The sequence below is a fragment of the Ambystoma mexicanum genome, chromosome 3q (genome assembly GCF_040938575.1).
Source record: "Ambystoma mexicanum isolate Mex_15411 chromosome 3q, UKY_AmexF1_1, whole genome shotgun sequence".
NCBI lineage: Eukaryota > Metazoa > Chordata > Amphibia > Caudata > Ambystomatidae > Ambystoma > Ambystoma mexicanum.
The window spans coordinates 525,869,445-525,885,769 of NC_090926.1; positions in this window are offsets into that span (position 1 = coordinate 525,869,445).

A 16,325-nucleotide genomic window follows, 5' to 3' on the forward strand; every position below is an offset into this window, starting at 1 on the left:
CATTCTGTGCTTTCCTATTTTTATGTCAATCTCAGTTACACCTATGATGGGCACCTCTTCCCCATTAAAGTTATGCACTGGGCCTTGATTTTCCTTCACTGTGATCTGACTCTGTGGAGGTCTCCCTTCATTGATACTCTTTACCAGCTCCTTGGACATAATTGTGGCCTGTGCGCCAGTGTCAATCATAGCAAAGGTGTGGCATTTTTCTTCTACAGTGATGGGTGCATAATATCTGTCCTCAACTTCCTCTAATACACATAAGAAATGTGAATTCTTACTGATTTCAGGGCTCACCTTTCTCAGGTCTTTTTCACTTTTGGCTAAGCACATTGGTAAATGAAAAGACATTTTTCCCTCCTTTTTACCCATTTCTGTGCGAGAGATTTTATTCATTTCTCCATGTTCAGAGGTTTTTTGGAGTGTGGCCACTGTTCGCCCATCCATCTGGGTAACATCAGAGACCACATTACAATCCTCCAACTGAACATGTGTAACAACATCATTCAGCAATTTGTCATTTTTTAATTCTGTGCATTTGTGATCATTTAGTGTGATACCAGCCCTTTCAGCCTCTTCAAAAATATGTGGCTCAAAGAATTCTTCAGGTGATTGACTTGTACCCTCCTTGTGAGTATTTCCTTTTTCTGTCTGTGTTTGGTCATTGTTTTGCTTGCCCAGGGAAGGAGCTATGGCATCCCCACTTACTCCCTGTTCACTGGTATTCCCCATGCATGAGTCATTTTTCTTAAATCTGTCCATTTTTTCTTTTGGAATTCCTAATGTTTCTTTTTCATTTGTGCAAATCTTTACTGTTTTATTTAGCTCTAAGTTAAACCGTACCTCTTTTTTAGAAGTATTTGCACTTTCTGTCACAATTTCATTTACTGGTACTTTCATTTTTAATCCATTAGGCATCTCAGAGTCGTTATGCAAAATTATATTAGAGCAATCTGTCATTTTGGTACTGCAGTTATCATGAGTACTTAGTCACTTTTCCGAAGCCCCCCGGTCATTGCTATGGCCATCAGCCCCCTCTTTGGAAGGTTGTTTTTGCGCTGTATAGAGCTTTCCTATTTGCTCAGCTAACATTTTCACTTGGGCCTCAAGGCACTGGAACCTTTCCATCTCTCTAGGATCCTCTTTCTGTGGCCTGGGTCGATATTGGTTGTTTTCCCCCTGATTGGATCTATTCTGATACCTCTCAGGTGATTGATGTCGGTTGGGATGGTTTCTGAACTCTTGATTCATTTGTGGAGGGGAGCGGGTTGCACCCATCCTTTGATTATAGTCCCCTGGTGGGGAATCATTGTACTGGCGTGGATTGTAGTTCACGTTTTGCCTCATGTCCTGTCTCTCAGATTGTGGGTACTGGCCCCTATGTTGATTTCCATTATCAGTAAATCGATTCACATATCGGGGCCTATCCTGATTACCATATATCATGGTGTGGGGATCAAATCTGCTCTGTGTCCCCAATGACTGGTAGGGACCATCATTTCTTTGATCTTGATTTTGTCTCTGGTTATTGTTCATACCTGCCATATCAGGCCGGTATCCTACCCGGGGTCTGTCCCCTAAATACCTAGGGCTGATGTAGCTCTCTCTATTACTAGGATCATGTGATTGGAACATTGGTACAGGAAATGGCGATCTTTGTTGATTACCCCTTTGTTCAGGTGTCACATTATTTTTACCTTGGCTTTGAGCAGACTCAAGGGACATTTTGGCTGACCTGATTTCCATTACTGTGGCTGAGGGTTCTTTAGATTTAGGTCTAGTATCTTTCATTTTATCACTTTCTCTACCCTGACAATAGAGTACCTCATATAGTTTTGTGCTTTGATGTACAATCCATTCAAGGGACTTGTCACGGTCAAATTCACGGACCAATTGGGATATGATGTCTTTCTGTAGCCCATAGAAGTATGCAGTTTTAAACTCATTGGAATTTGAGTCAAAAGATACATCAAAGCGAGAAAATGCTCTTTTTAAGTCTTGTAAAAATTGGCGAGGGGATATATTAGGTCCAGCAGTAATTGTGTACGCGAATTTCTTTGCCTCCTGCAATGATTGAAAAGGAGAAAAATGACGCCTAATTTCTTTTTCAAACTCCAACCAGGTCATATTCTGCTGTTCATTTAATCCCCTTATGATGCTGGCCGTTGGGGCATCTAAAGTTAAATGAAAATATTGTCTGTACTGTTCCTTAGGTATCTGGAGTGCTTTAAAAATGTCATGTACCGCTTCTAAGTGATCCTCAATGCAGCATTCACCTCCCTTTTTAAATGGTTTGATCAGGGCTTTAATGGATTTCATTATTTTTATGGGGCTACTTGTTGCAATGCATGGAATTGCACTATTTTGTGATTCAATCCTGTTTTCAGGTGTATGAGATTGGTGGCTGCCCCCAATGGGAGTATCAAATCCCCCAAGGGCGCTGCAACCAAGTTCAGTCACCGACCCAGTCACTGGAGCACTAGCTCTTTGGGCAGAGCTAGAATTCACCTCCACTCCATTGAATGTGGTACCCTGCCGCTTCTCCTGGGACCTGGGAATGCACATTTGCTGTTCTAAGTCCTTACACTTTTTAAGGAGTCTGGTTGCTTCATTTTGCAAATAATTATTTTCATCACTCATTTTATTAATCACCTCCTGCATGTCGCACATTTGCTTTTGGCATTCATTGAACTCTTTATTTCTCTTGTCTCTTTCTTGAATCATTTTAATCATTTCTTGTTCTGCACTCTGGAGATCACCTTCTTTTTCACAATGTTCTTTTTGTAAAATCTGCATTTCTGAAACAACCTCATCTTTATCCTGCCTAATGTGATCCACTAAGGCTTTTAAGTGTGCCAATTCTTGCTCACTATCTTCAAATTGTTTCTTGCTTTTGGATAACTGAGTATCAAAGTCTCTGCATTTTAATTGCATGTCTTTTTGGCATACATGCAATTCTACTCTCAACATTTCCTGATTTTTACTTGCCCCCTCTAATTCAGTCTTTAACCTGTTAATTAGCTGAGTATCATTCGCTTGCATTCGCAGGGACTTGTTTAAAATAATCCATATTTTGCCGCATAGCCGTATTAAACAGTCTTTCTCTGCACTTTTATCGGCTGCATTCAATAATCTTGTAAGGCAGACCTGAATTATGCTGCCTTCTGCAAAAATATTGTCTAATTTTTCTTTCTGCACCTCACCCTGAATGCGGTTACTCCATTCCAACGTGCTATTCGATGACCAATTCCCATGTGCAAACAACTTTGCCTCTAAATATTGCACTAGATCTGAGAATGTGGTTTCCCTTTGTGACATTCTGAAATTCGTTTTTAGTGGCACACTGCTATTATAAAATGGGTTCCCTTTAATGTGCAAATGGCAGTGTGAGACACGCTTGCCACGCCCAGTAGGTACTCTATGATCACTTTCCCGGCCTGCAACGCACCATAAATATGTAGGGTATTTTGTGGAGATTTGGGGCCTGACGGTATTTTATTACCGCCGAAAAATAACTTAGCAATAATCACTCCTTGTATTCAGATTTGACCATGTGCAACAATAGTACAGTGGACATGCACTATTTCAGCACCCAGGCATGCATATTTGGTATGCGTGGTTGGTAGGCGTGGTTGGTGGTATTTTGGTGAGCATTATTCCCTTGTTTTATTGGTGGCCCCAATGTCCAGAATCCCTTATCTTTGCTTAGATTTTTCGTGTAATCACTAGAGAGACCTCAGGCCTACATTTCAGGAATACCACATTTTCAATTTTCAGTGTTAGTGTGCCACCATGGGCGATCTCACTGACTTATTTACGACAGAGAGCTATATGCTGTAATTTTGTGGTAATTTCCACTACCTTATATACGGTAGGGAACTATGTCCAGAGAGTCTCTCTTCCCGTTGGCTCATGTACCTCCAACGAGCTATGCTACAGTCACTCACAACTGTTCATACTGAATCTGACATGCACACATCTGTCTTAAAATGACCATTGCATTGTTTAAAAATCTCCCCACATCATCAGCATTGTAATGGTAAATAGTAAACACACCACCCGTCTGCTTTCAAATATCTTTCTGTATTATAAAAGTTGCATTTAAACACGATCTCATTCTTTACAGAAATAAATACAATAGCACAGTAACAGCTTTGTCTATGACACACTGCAAAGAGAGTGGCGGAGAACAGAACTCAAATTGCAACATTAGCATTTGATTAAGGCATGCACAGGAATCCTACACTGACTGCATATTCTCGTACACACTCAGCTCCCACACTTCCGTAATTACCTTATCTCTTTAGTTGTTCTCTTTCTGAATGTGGCTCCCTTGAAGATTAACCCCAGTGAAAACGAACGCTTTTCGTTCTCAAACCGGGGTTATTATCTGGAATCCTCAGCTTCTGCAGATAGGAATGCCTCAGCCAGGGGAAAGGTCCTTCTTCCAGCTCTGCCAAATCTTGACTGACCTTCCTCTTCCTCAAACTCCCCCCAGCAAAAACCTGATCACTCCCTCTAGCATGATACTTGCTATGACGCTGCTCCAATCAGAATTAATCACGCCATCTCCTCCTTCTCTACACAATGGCTCATTTTTATAGTAATACTTTGTAATCAACTGATTTCCTGTCCTTTCGAGCCCATTTGCTTCCTGTAGTTATGTGGACAGGGCAGCAGAGAGAACAGAAAAAAAAATGGATGTGCGTTTAAAAGTTCACTTTCAGAATAGGCCTAATTCTGCAGTGGAGACACATTTTTATTAGTGGATTATGTTTCTATAGTCAGGTTAGTTATAAGTTATGTTAGTTGTTATTTTCAAATGTGTCTCTCGCACCATAGGCATTTCAGGTGAAAAATAGTGTGCATTTTTAAATGAGCACGTGTGCTTTTAACTGTAAGAATAGATTTGCATCTTATATGTTAAAATCGTTTTTGACTGAATAGCCTGTCTTTTCTTGTTAATCTGGTAACACATATAGCAATGCACCGCACCCTTGTGGTGGTGCTGCAAAAAAAAAATTGCTACCTGTGTAGTAGTGCTGTACTCTGTGCTGTAACACGCCAAATATCCTTACAGTTCCCAATACACATCCTGGGTGCCAGAGAGTCTGGAGTGTCCTGAATGCCTGGGACCACCGTGGTCCGTGATTGGTCCACATATGGAGTGAGTGTTCCCATTGGGTCCTCTGCATTTTGGCGCGAAGGGAACTTTGGATAAGTTGAGGCCGAAAACACCACTACCATGTCGATCTCCTGAGTTCACACTGAACAAGAGATAAGAAGCCAAGTATCCTGCAACAAGAAGCCGAGTCAACGAACTACTGGTGACCCGCTGGAAGGTTTGGCACCATGAGCACGCTGTTGTCCTGCGAGACCCCTCTGCACCCGATCATCCTAGAAGGTCTGCAAAGGTGCTTCAACCCATTGGAATAGTGGGACCAACTATTCTCGGCACCTTCAGAAGTGTCCCTGGGCCAACCAGTGGGCTAACCAGCTTACCCAGGACGTTTGCTCTGTCACCGCTGCTGTTCCGGGGAAGCCCTCGAAACTTGGCCTAATGCTAGCTCTGTGTCCACGGCACCCTCACACCGAATTTTGTACACTTGGCATTCCCATGTCTGAAGTGAGACGAGCGCGCCCGGACCAGAGTAAATGCAGTTGCCGTGTTGCCCTGCTGTGGTAACGACCTGTGCACGTTCACTGCACTTGTGACCCCCTTGGCCCTGAATCCTGCTACCGCGGAATCTACACAGTGTTGAGACGTCCTGCTTGTCGCATCCGAACCTGCCAGCAACGTGAACTCAACTGGAGAAGTCTGGGTCTGCCTGCGTCGGGGACCGTGAGTAGTCCATACCCCAACTGGTAGCCCTAGCGCAGGAACCCATTTCTATTCTACCGCTGTTGCGAAATAGCGGATCCATCCCGCACTCTCACCCTGCCCCTGCCCACAAGTGGAGGTCTTGCTTGAGTAGTGGGGACTTGTTCTTCATCGTTTCATCCAGCTTCCTGAACTGTCAGAGACCCTTGAAGAGACCCTATTTTGTCTCAATTGGCACACATGCGTACATGTACTATTGAGCACAAGGCTCCTCTCTTCGTAGAGCTTGGACTGCCTCCTAGTTAGGCGTATTTCTGATGTCGAACTGGGTCTAACGATTACTTGCACTGTTTGTTTTCCTCCCCCTCTAGGTGGTCTACATATTTTGTGCTTCTAACTCCTTAGACCCCTTGGTCTTGTATATATATTCTATTGATTGTGATGTGTTGGTTTACTTTAGTATTATTGTGATTCTTTGCTATGGTCGATGTTACAAAAGCCTTGTAATAAATGTGTCTATATTTTTAATATAACACCTGTCTGGAGTAATATGTAAGTGTCCCTGCTTTGTGTGCTCATTGAGGTCTTTCAGTCACCCTCACCCCTCTTGAGACTTAGGGCCTCATCACGAGTTTGACGGTAACCCTTATATCTGGCGGTAGCACTGTGACAGCTGGATTTAAGGGTCCGCCAAATCAGGGCTTCTGTGGATTTCTCCCCAGCTCTGAGCTGGGGGAAATCCGCCGAAATTTCACGCTATTACCGCCGGCGGGAAATCCGCTGGTGGTAAGAGCGTGAAAATTCCCCATTGAGCCCAATGGGGAATGGGGAATTCCCGAATGGGCTCAGTGGGGAATGGGCAATACCCGTTCCGCCAAACCCATGATCCCGTGCTATTAGCGCTGGGGGTTTGGCGGTAGGGCTATTAACGCCAGCGCTAATAGTGCCAGCGTTACCGCCCAACTCGTGATGAGGCCCACAGTCTTGACCACCACCATCGTTACCCTGATTGGTCTGGCTTGTCCAGAGGTTACCCTGTTCCGAGAAACAAGGCTGGCCTTCTGAACCTCTGCCCCTCCAGGTCAGAGTCTAGAAATCCATCTTAACAACCGTGGACTATTTGCGACCCCTTTTTGGTGCATGGGGTTGAGGCCCTTGCAACCGAGTCAGTCTCTGCGAGCAGGGCACGGGGCTTCCTTGGGTGGAGCTGCTTGGCGTTGCGCAGGTGGATTGGGCCGGTGGTGTAATGATGTGCCGTTGCTCAGCTATTGCAGTCACAAGCATGTTTATTTACTCTGTCATTGTGGACATCACATCATTTCCCTCACGCATATGCCTTGCCAGTTGATGTATGTGTGTGCATACAGTGATGTATGTGTGTGCATGCTGATGGTAGTTGTGTGTGCATTACAGGGGACATGTGGGTTGTGTCGGTAGGGTTTGTTGCCAGTCTTCCTGGCAGGGACATGTTCTCGTGCTATCGGGCTGTCGGTTTGTGGCAAGGCAGCAGGTATCTGGTGGCACTGACTTGTCATTTGGAAAACAGCATTGACATTTGGGGGACATTTGTGTGATTTGGGATCTAAGTCATGGTCACTTACCGGCATCTCCAGATTATGATGCTACGGACTCTGCATTTCCAGCCCCCTCGATGCTTTCCATATTTATGACTGTGGAACATTTTTCTTCCCATGGCTGGAATTTGGTTGGGGAAGGTGCACCTCCTCCTGTGGCCTGACCCTGGCTGCGCTCGGCTGCGAGGAGGTTCTGGACGCAGAAGTGCAAGGCGTCCCACCTTTTGTGGCAGCCTGAAACAAATACACATGTCTAAAAAACATGCCTTCCAATTTGAAATAAAAATGTGGAACCAGCCATTTGGAGTTGTGGTCTGCTCACTGTATGAAGAACGTGACAGGAAAAGCATTACAACTACTGTGCAAGTAAACAAATAATTGCTGTATGTTGCCCATCTGTATCAACAAATTATTTATACCAGTGGAAGGTGTCCCACCTTTTGTGGCAGCCTTTACAGTCCTGGGTGGTGTACCCACCACAGATACTTTTGAGGCCACTTCTGTCTATATTGGTATTTGCAAAAAAGTCACACTGCACCGGTGCCCAGAGGAATCAAATACACATGTCTAAAAACATGCCTTCCAATTTGAAATAAAAATGTGGAACCAGCCATTTGGAGTTGTGGTCTGCTCAGTGTATGAAGAACGCCCAATCACTACAGTTCCGTTTCTGCTAAAGATCCTGGACAAAGTGGCCTATATACAGATTCAAAACTACCTTGAACTGCACAAACTACTAGGAACTAGACAATCTGGCTTCCGCCCACTACACGGAACGGAAACAGCCCTGATTGACTTAAAGGCCCAAATAGATGAACTGAGAGATCAGGGCAAGACAGCCCTCCTCCTCCTACTAGATCTCTCAGCTGCGTTTGATCTTGTGGACCACAAAGTCCTCTGCAAACACCTGGACGTTGCCGCTCACTTCTCCACCCAAGCCATCAGTTGGATAGAATCCTTTCTAAGTGAGAGAACTATGAGAGTCTTTTCCACTTCGGCAGCAGCTGACCCTATACCTATTACTTGTGGAGTCCCTCAGGGATCTTGCGTCTCTCCGACCCTCTACAATATATTCACCAAACCTCTGTTCGACGATCTGGACAATCTCGGTATCACCTACACTAACTATGCAGATGATACACAGATTCTCTTCCCACTTTCTGGGGATCACAGCAGGGATGGGGAGTTGGTGAATAGAGTGTATCTCATCATTCAGGCATGGATGGCCACTCACGGTCTTTGCCTGAATGATGATAAGACAGAGTTGATCATTCTGGGCACACAAGCTAATATTAACAAATTGGGCCCGGATTACTCAGCCTTCAGCATAGACGGAAATGCCATTAAAGTCTCGAGGGAAGTAAAAACACTTGGTTTCTATCTCGACTCTACCCTGTCCTTCACTAAACAGGTAAACTCCCTAGCCTCCACTACTGCCTACACTTGTAAATTGATCAGAGCAGGCAAGCCCTTCCTGTCCAATACCAGCTGCCTAATCCTGGCTAGAGCCTTAATTCTTTCCCGACTAGACTACTGTAATGCCCTATACAGTAGCGCCAATAAAGCCACCACCCTAAGACTTCAAATTCTACAAAATAATGCTCTCAGAGCTGCATTAGGAATAAAAAAGAGGGAGCATATTTCCTCGACTAGACGGCAACATAAATGGCTCTCTACGGAGAATAAAATCCAGCTAAAAATGATCTCATTAACCCATAAGGCCTTAAATAATGCAGCTCCCAGCTACTTAATGGACAAAATAAAAAGAAAAACTTCTAATAGACCCATGAGAGTCGCCAATTCCAATTGTTTGGCAGTACCTAGATTCAGACTCGCCAAAATTGGTGGCGCCTGCTTCCCTGTGAAAGCTGCTAACCTGTGGAACGCCCTGCCACCTAACCTAAGAGCTGACCAACCCTTCCCCCATTTCAGAAGGAACCTTATCAAACACATTATCGCCAACAACGACTTAACACCCGAACACTCACAAGTGTAGTTCGACCCAATGCACCCTGACGTGACATCAACCTTTATGCTTATTACCGCAAATCCTGTATATTGCTAACTGTACATTCATGTAAATACGGCAAATCTTTATCTGTACATTCTTGTAATTTGTGCAATATGGTGTAATATTGTAAATTCATTTATATAACATTGTAACATTGTAAGCTTCGCATATACTTGTTGCTGCGCCCGGTAACCTAAGGGTCTGGTGCGCAATATAAATAAATAAACAAACAAACAAACAAACAAACGTGACAGGAAAAGCATTACAACTACTGTGCAAGTAAACAAATATTTTCTGTATGTTGCCCATCTGTATCAACACATTATTTATACCAGAGGAAGCATCTGAATTTGCATCCATCAGGCATTTTGATCAGTTAGTGTTAACTGGGCCATTCTGCGAGCGCGTTGCTAATCACGATAGAACACATAATTCGAATCCATTTGGGAATTAAAACGCTTTGCGCTTTGAGAGTGCGGTAATGTTGGTCGATTGAAAGCCTAGGCATGGTGCACATTTTGGTACCTAAATAATACCATCCGATAACACAAAGCATATAAGGCGTGTGGTATGAATTCATTAGACGCTCCCATACTGCAGCTTAACGTGTTTCATAGCCTTGCCAGCTCCCAATCACTAGGCAAAGTGACATTTACATATATGCGCTGCTGAGATGGCTTTTAATATCTGAGCTTCCCTAGTGCATCGCTGGAAGTGAAATTGAGCGCATGCGTGGAATACATCCCCGATATCTTTTAAAAATTGCATTCAGGAAGGCAAGCATACATTTCCATTTGTTTTACTGGATTATAAGGAAATGTTTTCAAGAAATGGCATGCATCGTCTTTACAGTCTGCACAATCCCAAAAAACCAAAATAGTATGTATTTGAAGATTAAGATATTCACATTTCTTTCACAGCACAGTGGGATGCATGTACGCAAATAAGGTGATTCCAAAATGTCAGTTCTTCTGTGCTCAAAAGTGGGCTTGCGGACGCATTCTGTGAGTAGTCAACATGCGGCGGGAAATCTGCTGTTTGCCGGTAAGACGCAAATACGAGCTAACCTCAAAGTTGGGTGCTATAATTCAAGCAGGCAAATCTGCAAAAGCGAAACGGGGTGCCATGCGTATATCCAGGGAGTGGCAGCTAATTAGATAGGCACATCTAGAGGAGACACAGCGACAGAGGGTAGACAGGCCTGTCTAACAAGTGGGGACTGAGCTAATGCAGTTGGGCCACTGCAGTGACATTAAAGGAGAGTTCCGGGACTTTTTTTTTATTGTCCCTACGGTTCGGCCATGTGTTTTTAAGCATAACTCGGTAGATCGTGGAAAACTTTCCTATGGACCTTACCCGACTTTTCGTCCATTAACGCACTCGAAATCAGCCGCCATTTTATGATAATCCTATCACTTGCCGCATCGCCCTGGCTCACCTGCTTTTGCGGCACTAAATCAAATCCCCCGCCCCCGAGGCTGACATCAGCAGACGCGTACCGCCCATTTCCCAACGCCAAAGCACGTTTCGTGTCAACAATCGCTGCGCCTCAGCTAATGAAGTGTCGCCATGGAAACGGCAGGACGCCTCTTTCCTCAATAAGTATAAACACACCGTTTCACAACACACAGCAGCAGATTTTCGATTCCATTACTCTCGCTGTGTTACTTTGAGTATTCTGTGACTCGTTTCTGTGCTCTGGTCAAATACCTTCGTTGATTGTAGCCCGTGTGAACAGATACCAGTACCACCGCTATAAATTATTTTACTTTCTTTACCACACAATGGCTACAATAATGCCGTATATGTACGAGCCCGAGTACACCGAGGAAGAACTACTGGAAAGGCAAGCACGCGAAAACGATGGGGATTCGGACGGCAGTTGGGAGGACCAGTCAACGGATGAAGAGCCTGGACCATGTCGCATGGACGGCGTCTCCACCTGGTGCACGTGCAATCGTTGCGAGCTAATGCCAACTGAGGAGGAGAACTGCTGCTGCCGTGAAAATTCCGGGTGCTTGGCCTACATTTCGGAAGGCGAGCCAAGTCCGCAATGCATCACCGAGCTGCCAGAGTTCAGGGAAGCCTGCCTCTCACGGACAGTGTTGAGGATGATGATGGTGCTTATGCACGAACTTTGCGGCACTGTTCGTCCGCGTAATCCGAGTAACGAGTAAGTATACTCTGGTTGTGATGTCAGTGATGCCACTACTATTTCATGGTCGTCTCCCACATATAAAACTACATCTACATATCATTCGAATGCATGTAAATTGGTTCCATGTTGTGCATTTTCTAGATAGAATTTTTTTCAAAGCAGAATGACATTTTTGTACCTGAATCGACAGTGATAAGAAAGTTGTCATTTTAATACAGTTTGCATCTTTCATTTTCACAGGTGGTACAGGCTGGTGGCCTATCGTTGCTTCACTTGGTGGCTTCACGGGAGGCTCGGACACCGCGTTTGGAGAGTAATACCTGCCTGTGCGGTACTTGCCATTAGACAACATTTCCCCAGCGACAGTGGACAATACCGCGGCTTTTCCCGGGATGTGCTGCAACCGCAACTTTACAATGTGTAATGTTTATTATTTATGTTCAATTGAAATTAAGATCTAAAATAAAACCCAACATATATTTTAACAATGGTTGTTTTGATTTTTTAAATGAATCTAGTGTGTCTCCATTGAATAGTCTTCCTGTGCCTTGTCTTGTCACACCACATGTCTCCGGCCAGCATCCTCCCTCACGCTGGCCGCCCACCTTCAATCCACATAACCGTTGAACCCATATGCAGCAGACATACATATGTTATTTTGCGGGTTGGCATCAAGCCTCCCGGCCTTGCCTCCTCCCCCAAAAATACTTACCACACCACTTTGTTCAGGGTCTCCAGGGTGAACTGCACCCATATATTCTCCTGGGAGGCTGAGGTATTTATAAACTCACCCCCCTGCCTTCCATGTACTAGATCCTGCAGCCTGCCTCTTACATGCAGTTAGATGGCCTCTCCTTGGTGAGGCCCTACGGCAAACGAGTCTTGTCTGCACGACCACCGCCCGCACCGGGGTACTTGCGCTGGCAAGTGGAGCTGTCAGGGAGCGATAAAGGCCAAGAGGTGCCAAAGACCATGTACACTTCAAAGTGGTCTATAGAGCATGGTTTGTTGTTCCCATGTCTACCGCCAGACCCCGTGTCTCCTGCCAAGCATCTCCCCTCACGCTGGACGGCCCCCTGCAATCCACATAAGTGTGTCTCCATTCACGAGTCTTCCTGTGTCTTGTCTGCACGACCACCGCCCCAATCCACCCCCCGCCCTATCAAAGGCAGTTCGCACCGGGGTACTTGTGCTGGCAAGTGGAGCTGTCAGGGAGCGATAAAGGCCAAGAGGTGCCAAAGACCATGTACACTTCAAAGTGGTCTATAGAGCATGGTTTGTTGTTCCAATGTCTACCGCCAGACCCCGTGTCTCCTGCCAAGCATCTCCCCTCACGCTGGACGGCCCCCTGCAATCCACATAAGTGTGTCTCCATTCACGAGTCTTCCTGTGTCTTGTCTGCACGACCACCGCCCCAATCCAACCCCCCGCCCTATCAAAGGCAGTTCGCACCGGGGTACTTGTGCTGGCAAGTGGAGCTGTCAGGGAGCGATAAAGGCCAAGAGGTGCCAAAGACCATGTACACTTCAAAGTGGTCTATAGAGCATGGGTTGTTGTTCCCATGTCTACCGCCAGACCCCGTGTCTCCTGCCAAGCATCTCCCCTCACGCTGGACGGCCCCCTGCAATCCACATAAGTGTGTCTCCATTCACGAGTCTTCCTGTGTCTTGTCTGCACGACCACCGCCCCAATCCACCCCCCGCCCTATCAAAGGCAGTTCGCACCGGGGTACTTGTGCTGGCAAGTGGAGCTGTCAGGGAGCGATAAAGGCCAAGAGGTGCCAAAGACCATGTACACTTCAAAGTGGTCTATAGAGCATGGTTTGTTGTTCCAATGTCTACCGCCAGACCCCGTGTCTCCTGCCAAGCATCTCCCCTCACGCTGGACGGCCCCCTGCAATCCACATAAGTGTGTCTCCATTCACGAGTCTTCCTGTGTCTTGTCTGCACGACCACCGCCCCAATCCACCCCCCGCCCTATCAAAGGCAGTTCGCACCGGGGTACTTGTGCTGGCAAGTGGAGCTGTCAGGGAGCGATAAAGGCCAAGAGGTGCCAAAGACCATGTACACTTCAAAGTGGTCTATAGAGCATGGTTTGTTGTTCCAATGTCTACCGCCAGACCCCGTGTCTCCTGCCAAGCATCTCCCCTCACGCTGGACGGCCCCCTGCAATCCACATAAGTGTGTCTCCATTCACGAGTCTTCCTGTGTCTTGTCTGCACGACCACCGCCCCAATCCACCCCCCCGCCCTATCAAAGGCAGTTCGCACCGGGGTACTTGTGCTGGCAAGTGGAGCTGTCAGGGAGCGATAAAGGCCAAGAGGTGCCAAAGACCATGTACACTTCAAAGTGGTCTATAGAGCATGGGTTGTTGTTCCCATGTCTACCGCCAGACCCCGTGTCTCCTGCCAAGCATCTCCCCTCACGCTGGACGGCCCCCTGCAATCCACATAAGTGTGTCTCCATTCACGAGTCTTCCTGTGTCTTGTCTGCACGACCACCGCCCCAATCCACCCCCCGCCCTATCAAAGGCAGTTCGCACCGGGGTACTTGTGCTGGCAAGTGGAGCTGTCAGGGAGCGATAAAGGCCAAGAGGTGCCAAAGACCATGTACACTTCAAAGTGGTCTATAGAGCATGGGTTGTTGTTCCCATGTCTACCGCCAGACCCCGTGTCTCCTGCCAAGCATCTCCCCTCACGCGGGACGCCCCCCTGCAAACCGCATAATGCCACGACATACACACGTCATTCATTCACAAACACACCCCTGTTTCGAATTCTTTATAACCCACTTCATATTTCTAATGAGAACTTCTTTGCGCTTTGCTAGTCAACCCGTGAAGGTGCTGGTTGTCTGCTCTTCGTCTCTGTGAACTTCCGTGACCACTTTGAGCAAACTCATCAGTTTGCAACCTGTGAACTGCTCCCTGTTCTACGACAAGAAACTACTCTGATCCCTGCATCTAACTGTTTGCTCGTCAAGGTAAGGCCATGTACCATACTCATTTTGCGTCCAATTTCTTTTCGTTCAAGACAGTACATGCAAGGAACTAGTCACATTTTCTGAGTTTAGTGAAATTATTTTTGTATTTTTTTAAAGTTATTCAAATACTTATCCGCATGTGAATAACGTGTATAGTTCCAAGAACCAAAACATACCTTGCATTGAACCTTTTATGTATTTAATTTTTTAACACAATGGTATTCATAGAGAATTGTTGATCTTTACTTTTCAGAACTTTCCACAATGCCTGCCTGTTCCATTGGCGGTTGTCCTTCGAAGACCCATAATAAATCTGAAGGTACTATAATGCATGTTTTCCCTAAGACAATAGATCAGATAAGAGAATGGGTCCGATATTGCGGATATCCACCCTCTGAGCTTGAAAGTAGAGTCCTAGAAGTCTTTGCGGACAAGAGGGGTGATCGATACGGCATCTGCAGCAGGCACTTTACCTCTGACATGTACTCCACATCATTGCTAATAAAGAAGAACACACCGCGAGCGAGGCGAAAATTGCTCTCAACCGCTATTCCCACTCTATTCGTCCACATCCCTCCACTGGTGAGTCAAGTTTACGTATTTATCTCTCGGCCTTGCGGTAGTGTGTAGCATTAGCTAACAATAATTTCCCCATTTATGTATCCACTCAATATGAAGGCGGAAGATTCTCCATCCGTGTCGTTATTGCAGTCATCAGCCACTTCAAGCGCCTATCGGGTAATCTTACTTGGCTATTCTGCCACTGACTTGTTTTAGGCATGTAAATCAATAGTTTTAATTTATCGTGTAATTATTTTACCTAATGGTACACCCTTGTACTCGTCCTCTAGTCTTTGCTTTCAGTTATAATTATTGTTATCCAAAATAATTCAAGTATTGTCTTTCAGGGAGATGCTGAGGAGTCCAACGTATTGACGACTACCGTTGATGTCACTCAGATGCTCGAGGTACGTTTCAGGACAGTTCCATCGATGGAGATCATCAGATCTTGCATTCTTGTAGCGTGATTGTTACACACAATGTTTCTATCGTTTTTAGCCATTGATATGTCCTTCTGTCGTCGCCCTCCTATGTGTCTTCTTTTTTCAATATTGTGTTCATTACTAATGAAAGTCCTATGTTTCAGGGAGTCGATGGAGCATTAGTCCAAGAAGAAGGGGGAGCGTGCAGTTACGGGTCGGCGCAACAGCTTGCAGAAGTGTGCACCGCAGTCACATCGTCCCTTGATGTTCTTATGCATTTCGAGGTATGGATACTGACAGCTCGATCAAGCGAGATCATATGACTTGATTACATCCGCTATACTTCCTTCTTTATTAACACAAGTACTATGTTTCAGGGAGATGACGGAGCTTCTTCTACAAGAACATCACCCCTAGTAGTTGATGCAGATTTCTGGGTGGTGACACTTCCAACGATCGAGCAAATCGAATCATATTTAGATATCCATTATTTATTTTAGACAACTGATCATTTGTGCAGGTCTATTTAGATGAGCCGTTGACGCCTGCACAAACTTTATGTTCTTTTTATCAAAATAGAAAACCATACTAATGCAATTACTGTGTTTCAGGGAGTCACTGAAGCATCATCTTCAATAATATCATCAATGGAAGTCTATGAGGAGCCCGAGGTATGGATCTTGACAGTTCCATCTAACTAGATCAACAATGCGTGAATAATTGTCGTTTGAATGTTCTACACAAAGCGTTCATTCGTGTTTTGCTATTGAGATGTACGTGGGTATTGGTCCCCAAGT